This window comes from Cyprinodon variegatus, unplaced genomic scaffold (genome assembly GCF_000732505.1).
Source record: "Cyprinodon variegatus isolate N-32 unplaced genomic scaffold, C_variegatus-1.0 Scaffold685, whole genome shotgun sequence".
Taxonomy (NCBI): domain Eukaryota; kingdom Metazoa; phylum Chordata; class Actinopteri; order Cyprinodontiformes; family Cyprinodontidae; genus Cyprinodon; species Cyprinodon variegatus.
In genome coordinates, this window is record NW_015151138.1 from 329,127 (window position 1) to 339,052 (window position 9,926).

The following is a 9,926-nucleotide window of genomic DNA, read 5'->3' on the forward strand; positions in this document are numbered from 1 at the left end:
CGTACTGTGTTGAATGGTTGCTGCTCATGCTACTCACCCTGCTGTTGGGCTTACAACAGAATCTTCTTCTTCTGGAATATCTCCAGGAAGAACAGAGCAATATCGACGACATAGTTCAGCACCTGAATTTGACTGAACCATGAAAATGGACCCGCAGGGCAACAGTGTATAAATATTAGTGCGCATGCCCAGCATTTCGTCGCCTATTTTTGCTTTGGCACCACAGCACCACTTATAGGCCTGGCATACATTTTGCAGCGTTTTCATGGATTCGTGTGGACGATCACATTTATTTTACGTCTCCGTCTTTACGACAAACGTTCTGGAAAATATTAGCGTTTCGTGTTCGTTTTGACTTCGTGTGGACGGGGGCCTTAATGCTTATGTTATAATCAATGTTAATGCCAAGATTAGCATGCTGTATATTTACACATCACTGTCATTGTTTGCCAGGTCCATAGCTATTAATCACTGCATTTGACCACAGGCAGACAGTCAAATTAGTAAACCATCTGTTAATGTTTTATTGGTTGTTTGGTTAACCAATTTAAATGGTTGATCCAAGATCATTGGTTGTCTTTCCAATCAATCTATTCTGAGAGTGTGGTTCCTTCAATTCTGCAGGTTTTAGTTGGTTATTGATGAAGAGCAGATGAACAAGTGGAGATGAATGGAAATTTATGAAGATAACTGATTTCTCATTAACTAGTTTTATTCTTCAAAAAAGTATTTACAAGTCGGAGGAGCGTGGGATTTTTTTATTTGGTCTCATGGTTTCCTGCAGCTTTCTCTAATCATTAGAAACTGGCACCGTTTAGGTAAAGTTTGTTTTTTAACTGCTTTTATATTAATTTGTGATGTTATGTAATGACGTTATTAATTTGTGCATTAGTTATATCTGATTTCTTGCTAAAGTGTAATGGTTCTATATGGTGTAGCCCCAAAATATTTGAACTGACTGTAGAGTTTGGTTTGGATTTGTTTCCCTTAATTTATATTACTATTTAAAAGGTGCCTTTTCCAATTACTGTAATTATCTTTGTCTAATATTATTTTCTTAGATGAACAGAAAAAATGTAAGTAATGTAATAAATAGAAGAATGTTTAAATCATATGAAGGAGTTTAAGTTAAAGTCAAAATTAAATAAAAAATTACACTGCTCTCATGTTTTCCAATTCATTTTAATTTGTCTTCTCTGTTCCCAGGCTGCATGGTGGTGCTGTTGGTAGCACTGTTGTTAGTGAGTGTGTGGGAGTCTTGTTATTAAGACATTGGGGCCCGATGCCTGGATCCCTCAATGCTCTTCTTGGGTCAGGGGTTATGTTAGAACCTGTAATGGTAAAGGTGACGGTCACAGTTATGCTGTAGAAATGGATCAAACTCAACAGAAAGGCCCCGCAAAGATAGTGGGACAGGTTTGAGTGTGTGTTTGGGTATTGTTGTTTGCTCTAAACATGGCAGGATTATAAGTTAATTTCTAAAGATGGGATACTGGTGCCGAAGAAAATCATAACTTACCCTTTCGGTAATGTATTAGTATAATTTTTGCTTGGGATTGACTTTGCTACAGTAAATAACAACATCAGCATTTACCAGCATTGATTTAGTGCCATTAAACCAGTTTTATGCTGTGGTGTGATTTGTAAAACATGATAAATATATCACAAAAACAAGATAATAATTGTACAAACATTTTAAACTGTCTTATAGAAACATGCTTAACTGTAAAATGTTATTCCTATGTGCAGTCCCTGTTCCATAAGAAACTGAATAGAAGCTAAAAAAAGGTCGAACAGAGCACATTTCCTAGAATTTAGCCTACTCAGTGTTTCTACAGTTTGTTAAAGTTTCTCCGAGATTGAAGATCAGCCAACATGTTTCTTTAGGAATTCAACTTTGGTTTAAATAACTGTGTGTAATTTTGTTTTTCCTTTTTGTTTTTTATTAAAATGCCTTACTGATTCAGAGAAAAGGGAAATTTAATATTGCATAGCTAGAGAGCACAGTCCCCACTAAAGAATGTCGCTGTTAGCTGCTGGCAGTCGTTAACAAAAACAAAAAAAGATTGTATTTTTTTAGACCCAGGACTTACCTATGTCATTTAAATGTGAGATAATCTGGATATTGTGGCTTTAGAGGGTGCTGTTGCTTCTTTATGGTCAAACTTGCTCTTAAGGAGCCACTAATAATAGATGCCAGACTAAAAACAGATGACCCTGCATTCCAACATCTAACTGAAAATGTGACCAAATCTTCGTTCAAAAGCTTCACATAAAGTTATTATTGTTAACTTACTCTTCGTACCATTCAGAGTTTAAAATGTGTGTTTTGGTAATCATCAGAAAAAAGGGACAAATCTACCAGGATGAAAGCTGTTACTAGTAAAGATGGAGTGCATCTTGTCATATCACTGGTTAAATGTGTTTTTTAGACAGGAAGTAGAAACTGGGGGAGTCACACAGAGGATTCATGTCACATTTTCTGCATAAAGCTATCACAACATGTTATTGTTTGAATTGAACTCCTTAGCATGTAGCTTGTAAATGTTTTCTCAACCACATTATCAAAAACTTAACGATTTATTATTAAGATTATTTGGTAAATTAATAAAAGAGTTTAAACTCTTTTGTTAAAAAAAGGCCTTTTAATTTTTCCTGTTAGCATAAAGGTGGATGTTACCATTGCATAGGGTTAACTTAAGCTGTTTGGTCAACAACAGTAGATCTAACAATTTCATGCAGTTCTTGTTATGTGCAAAGGTTTTCTAGTAAAGGGCTAATCCCTATATCATTCCTTGGTTAGACTGTTCTTGGGATTGTCTCATATACATCAATGTATTTTCAGATATTGATTTATATAACTTGATATGACTACATATTCTCATAACTATTTTCTTATAACTGGAAACTCATTTTTGCATAAATTGCTCATAGTAGTAACCTACCTATCAACAGTTAGCCCTGCGGACATTGACACTAAATGTTTTGCTCCAGGTGTTTGAGTTTGTTACACTGGTTTCGCATGAATTTTGGAGCCTGTCTCTTGAAATTTAGGTCAGAAGACTCAAACCAGGCGTTTTGAGTGAAGTGTGACACAGTAAACCTAATCAGCCTGTTTCTGAGTAGCTTCGACTCTCTTATTCTATACTGTATACACAAGAACTGACAGAAACAGTTATTCAATAAAAGCAGACCCTATCTCACCTCTTCAGACGAAGTCAATCACTCAGTGAAGTGATTCACTGGTTATTGGACTTTCTATCATTGTTTCAGCTGATATTGCGCTTGCAACACACATGGTCCTGGGCTTAACATTCTGATAACTTCTTAGTGAATCTGATAGCATGTGGCTACTCTATGAGGCCAAAAGTAATCTTGTCTGCATTTGTATAAACTGAATTTGATGTTAACTTTGACTTTTTAACGGTAGAGTTAAGCTATTTTCAGAAGTTATGAACAGAAGACTTAAACAGGAAGGGGGATATATCCTTCTTCAAAATATATCTACAACATTGTGAACAGGAAATTGTCCAAAATGTTTTTACATGCTTATGCATCTAGAATTCCTACTGCTCAAGCTAAAGCTCCTAAAGAAATCCCTCTGCATTAATCATTACAACCTTAAACAGAGGGGGAGGACTCAAGTTTCAGCTCTCAAAAACCTATAACGCTGCGAAGAGTTGATTCCTTCCCACTATCATCTCAATTAGGGCACCCTGCCTGTACCTCAAAGTTCTTTTGGGGGAGTGGCGGCCTAGTAACCTGACTCCGCCAGATGGATTTGCTCCGCATATCCATCTGGAAACCTTCCACTGAAGTAATTTTGGGAAGGGGCGAAAATACTGGTTAGCTGATTGGCCTATGTTGGTGATAGACGGGCCAAATAAACCAATCAGATCAACGAAGCATATGACGTACTAACAGAGCGACGACGAAAACACAACCACAAGCCAGGCTACTCTTGCTGTTCTTGCCGAAACCAGTCGGGAGAAGAGCAAAAACATCTTTCCCTCTGAGAAAAGCCTCCAGAGCAGTGTTTTCCTCTTCTTTCAGTGAAGAAATACTCTATAATTCCGATAAAACTTGCTCGATAGCCACGCTAACGCTAGTTTCATCGGCTGAAGCCGCCATTTTCTTTAGACTGAACTGTCGCGCTTCTCGTTGCGTCACACCTCAACCCGCCTCAAAGCCAACGCTGATTGGACGTTCGTTTGGTAAACGTCTCCAAATTTTCTTTAATGGAGAGGCATAGGGCTTGGAATCCTGAGGTTGTGACTTGGAAACCCACTCCCACAGACGGCTACCCTGGGTCTCTGAGCAAGGACCTTTACCCCTGATTGCTTCATGGATGCCCTACGATGGCAGCCCACTGTTCCCCAACGGATGGGTTAAATGTAGAGGTAAATTTCTTCAATGTGAAATCAATAAAGTTCAATTATTATTATTATTAATTATTACAATCCTCATCGCCATGCAGGGAAACATCCCTCCTGTTTGGCCAGTCCAAACCCTAATGACCCTAATGACTCCCCTTTACAGAGGAATGGGCCAGTATCTGGTTTTGCAGCCCTACAAAAACCTCAACTACTCCCCATTACTAAGGGGTGGACCTGTTTTTCTACATAACATGGCTTTTGATTGGGCTACTCCAGTGTTTTACTTTTTTGGACTTAATCATTATATTTTATAGCACAGTCACACCCAGTGCTTGATAGATTGTACTTATTAATATAAATTGGGAAAGGTCTGAACTCTGTAGCTATTGACTCTGCAGAACGTTGGTGACATCTAAGTGCTACACACCTCAGCATACATTTACCCTGCTCTGATTTTAAGTGGCCTTTCATTTTCGGTCTGATCATTTGTCAGTCACTTTCATTTTTGTTGCAAAATGTCACTATCAAATAACTGTGGAATAATTATGTGTGATGAAAATTTCATAATTGGCTTTATTGCAACTGAGCATCCATTCATGGATCCAAATAGGTTCTCCTTACGTCTATGAGGTCATTATTTATCTTTTTCACAAATCTTTGTAAAAGCACCTAAAGCTGATGTTGCTATAGTTACATTCGTAGGAGGGATACAAAGAACAGTTTGCAGAGAGTATTCCTTCACTGGTCACATAATTTACTACGGTGTAACTCAATTTCTTTTAAGGAATCTAAATGTCAAATGTTATGACCAGAATTGGAAAAGGATTTACTGCCAAGCTGTGTTTTATGTGTATGAGGAATTTGTTTTGCTGAAAGCCAATGTGCAAAATATTATTTGAGTATTGATGTTCAGCCGATGTCCATCTTTTTCTGTTTCCCTGCCAGCTCTCCTCTTGTGCTGTGACACTCGCCATGGAAATGGAAAGTGACATGCAATGAAGATTTGCTTAAATTAGCCAAATAAATTTGATTTTATAGGCCCTCTCTTGCCAAGGTGTATTATTGTCAGACAGTAACTGTGATGGAATGGATATTTGACAAGTCGGTCTGCTTGTATCAGACAGGAAACATGGGTTTCTGTCTGGGCTTCTCTCCACCAGCATGAGTTAAAAATATATTTTAATATTTTGTAGCTTTCGTATCCAACGATAATTATCTGAGAATTTTAAGACTATAACTTGAATGCTACTATAGCAGCTATTGACAGCTTTGTCATGGACATAAGCTCATGCAGGTCTGTTAGAAAAATTTAACTGTTATATATATTATGTCTGGTTAAGATATGTTTTTAATTTAAGCTTCAGAGTAGTTTCTTACCTGACTAACAGTCCTTGGGCACCCTTGCTCCTGCCTATCGGTGCAGCTGTATGGTCTCTTCTCATCCAATGATCATTAAAGACTAATGACTAAGGTCATCTAATGCATTAAAACTTCCAAAGCAAAGTATGTTCTCCCTTTCCACCCGAACTGCTGCCTTCCCTTCCTCAGCTTCATTGCACTAGCGTCTCTATGGTTCCCCTCATTCTCCAGCCTCCATTCCAAACAGACTCTGGGAAGAAACATACATTCAGCACCAACATATTCAAGGGGTCTAAGCACCAATTACTTACATATCAATACACTTTTTAATTGCTTCTTTTTCTCCATTTAAGTCTCTTTTGGTTGACATTTATATTAGCTTCCCTGGTTCCATTTCACTCAGAATTTAAGGTGTCTTGGAAAAATAATAAGAGCCATTCAACTTGTACATTTTTTGTAACAATAGAACAGCAAATTATGGAGTAGTTTTATTTCATTTCACTGTATTAATGGTAACAAAGGCAGTGTGGAGTTATTGTTAAAGTTTTCCATAGGTATTAGATAACAGAAAATAAATCTTTAAAAAGTGCAACTTTAAGTCCTTTAGGGGTATGCCTTCAACAGTTTTTCCCATTCAGTGACTGGAAATTGGATTCATGGCATCATAACATCCATCCATCCATCCATCCATCCATCCATCCATCCATCCATCCATCCATCCATCCATCCATCCATTATCTGACACACTTGTCAGGCTGGTGTCTATCTCCAGCAGTCAATGGGTGAGAGGCAGGGTCAACCCTGGACAGGTCGCCAGTCCATCACAGGACAACAAAGAGACAAACAGGACATACAACCGTTCACGCACACATTCACACCTAAGGAGAATTTAGAGAGGCCAGTTAACCTAACAGGCATCATAACATGATTTTCAAATAACAATTTTTTTGTATTTACAGGTCTGGGTGTTATAGGTCTGGCAGTAAATGCCAATGCTCTTCTGGAAGGCTAACCTTTCCCAATCTGTTGCTCCCTCTAATGTGCTTCTTCCAGTACTGCCCAATATCATCTGATCAATGATTTGGCTGCATGGTGCCACAGTTTCAAGCATCATTACCATACTGGCAAAATAAGCTTGGATGGATGTTCAGCTTGGAATTTGCATGTTCTCCCAATATTCTCTTATTAATGGTCTAAATGTATTAGATATTAAAGTAGGTTCTGTATACAAATGATGTGGTTTAATATGAATGCATGTCACATTTTCTTGATATTTAGTTTTGAAAACTATGTACTCCCACACACCATGTCATAAAATACTTTAAAGTTTGCTGATCAGTAGTGAAATGTTTAAAATGAATGAATGGTTTATTTTAAGGCACGGCAGTTTTAATCACAATGTCATGTTAAAATTAAAGACATGACATTAATACATGTGTAATTAAAAATGTGTAAATACATTCAAGCTCGTGAGGCTTTCCCTTTTTTATATGAAAAATAATTGCAAGGCTTTACAGAATATAAAAAAACTATAATTCACACTGAGAGAGCTTAAACTGACACTTTTGCTCATTAATTATATATCAATAATATTTGGATTCCTGGAAACAGAATGCATAATTTGTGTCTCACTACAGGCCGTTAATAGACTTCTAATACAGATTTTCAATGCTTCCTTTTTAGTCCACTTCTGCCCCAGACAACAACAAAAAAAACAAACAAACAAACCACTATGATTCGTCTGAGACATTAGAATACAGTAGGAGAAGCATTTGCGCCCAGGAGGCAGCTGAGGAAATGCGCCCAGTGTGCATGCGGTGTCCCGGGTGGTTTTATTGTTATCCAACGGGATCAGAGCGCATCTTCAAAGTAGAGGAGATAAAGTGCGCCAAAAGGCTGAATGGGCCTCTCCCTGGACAGTAGCCGATCACCGATAAAAGAAGACAACTCCAGACCTCTTATCTCCTTTGGAACAAAGCTAAATGTTCAGCTCAGTGTCATGCAGGGAATCCCTCACAGCTGAGGTGGATAACTTTCCTGCAAATTATTTGGCATATCCTCGCCATGATCTACATGCATTTTAAAGATCGGTTCATTGAAAATATATATTTAAATGATTTTATATATATATATTCTACACTTTAATTTAGATTATATGCGTTTAACCAGTCTGTGCTCTTTGTATTATGACCTATTTGCGCTCAGGGGCTTTTAACGGCTTGTTTTAACAGATTTACATAAGAAAGTGGCGACAATCAAGCGTAATTGTGTCGCTACTGTAATGCCTTTGATCTTTTGAAAGTTTGGAGCGCCTGTGCCAAACGCGTTTGGTTGGGTTGTTGGCACCGACGCACACCGGGGAAAAATGAATGCATGTCGATACAGAAACGCACTGGAGGCTAGATTCCCATCTGATTGTACAAACGAAAGCGGGTTTCCACAGAGAATTAACTGTGACAAATACTTCAGACAAGCCAAAGATGAGCAACGTGAATTATTGGGTTCTTTTATGCACATTATCTGTTTCTCAACTAATATATATATATATATATATATATATATATATTATATATATATATATATATATATATATGGGAACTGCTTATTATTGTGGACTGTTTAGAAGCTCCTTAAATGTGCAAAAAGTTCCCAATTTTACTTGGTAATGATGCAAAGCACTGATCTTACACTGTTAAAACAAACTTATAGATTTTATCAAAGTAATGTAGATATAAGACATTTGCAAAGCATTATTTTGGAAGTATTTTAATTTTGGTTTCTGAGTAGAAACAATGCAGTGTTAGCAGCAGAAAGCTGCTAGCCACATTTATTCAATGTAATTAATCTTCAAAGTAAAGGGATATTCATTAACAGTACAGGGTATATGATTTCCTTGTCGGTGTTTTTAATTGAACCAGCTCATATAGATGAATAGTTTTACATTTGCATTTAGTTGCGCCCACTAGCATATTTTATAAATGTAGAGTGGTTCATGAAAGATGGAATGCCTCAGCAGGGTGCTCCTTGGCAAGATAATCATGACTAACAAGCACTTTTATTGTTTATTTCATAAGATCATCTGACTTTTTTCCAGTGTTGAAGAGTAACAAAAGTACTGTTGTCATAAACTTCTAAACAAGGTAGAATGAAAACCTTTTACCTGACTAAGATGGGGAATGTATTGGCTTACTCGCCAGTTTGACTGTAGTATTGGCACTGATGCTATAATTAGCTCCTATCACAAAGATTTCAAAGCAGCACTTAGAGGCGGTTTTGCTACCACTATGTGTTTTGTGAAAGAACTGACACAGCAAAGAGGGTAGAAACTCAGCCTTCCTTTCTTACACCCCTAACTCGCCATGCGAGGTAGACCCAGCTGGCTTTGCAGGTTCAGGGAATGATGCAGTAATGACATGTAGTTTGAAAATCCCCTCAGCAGCAGTATCTTGTGCTGTGGGGGGTTGTTTAAAGAATAAACTAATGTTTATTGAAATATGAATAGCAATGTAAACTTTAAATTAATTTGGTCCTAAAATCCTCACTCTGGGCTTTATAGAAATACCACATAAACACAGCTGTTTGAATTCTGACGAAATGGTTAAAGACAGAAAAAAGGTTAACAAAAATATATACACAAAGATTAAAAGTAGCAAATTTATTGTTAAGAAATGGTCTCTGTCTTTTTTCATATGGACATTGCTTTTTTCAGTGGATTCCCTGTTACATTTGAGCACTGAAATATCATTTAATCCACAGGTGGTTTCTGCAAAAAATTATGCAACCATTTTTGGCATCTACTTAATCATATTTAGGTACTTTCACGTAGTTGTTTCATGCATGCTTCGGTGGTGCAGTGGTTAGCGCATGTACAGAGGCCTTAAGGGCTGGTTATACTCCTGCAGCAGTGTACCACAGTGAGCTTGTTGCAGACATTTTTGATTTATGCTCAAATTGTGGCATGGTCTGCACTACGTTATTGCACCCCACAACGCAAGAGGGACAATGACGAACTAGATGAGGGTCTAGATACGGCCGTGGCGATGAGGAAATTGGGGCAAATTTGTCTCACAACTGAGGCAAAAAGGGTCCCAGTGTTCTTGTCAGAGATGGGAAGTAACGAAGTACAAATACTTCGTTACTGTACTCAAGTAGATTTTTCTGATATTTTTACTTTACTTTACTACTTATTTT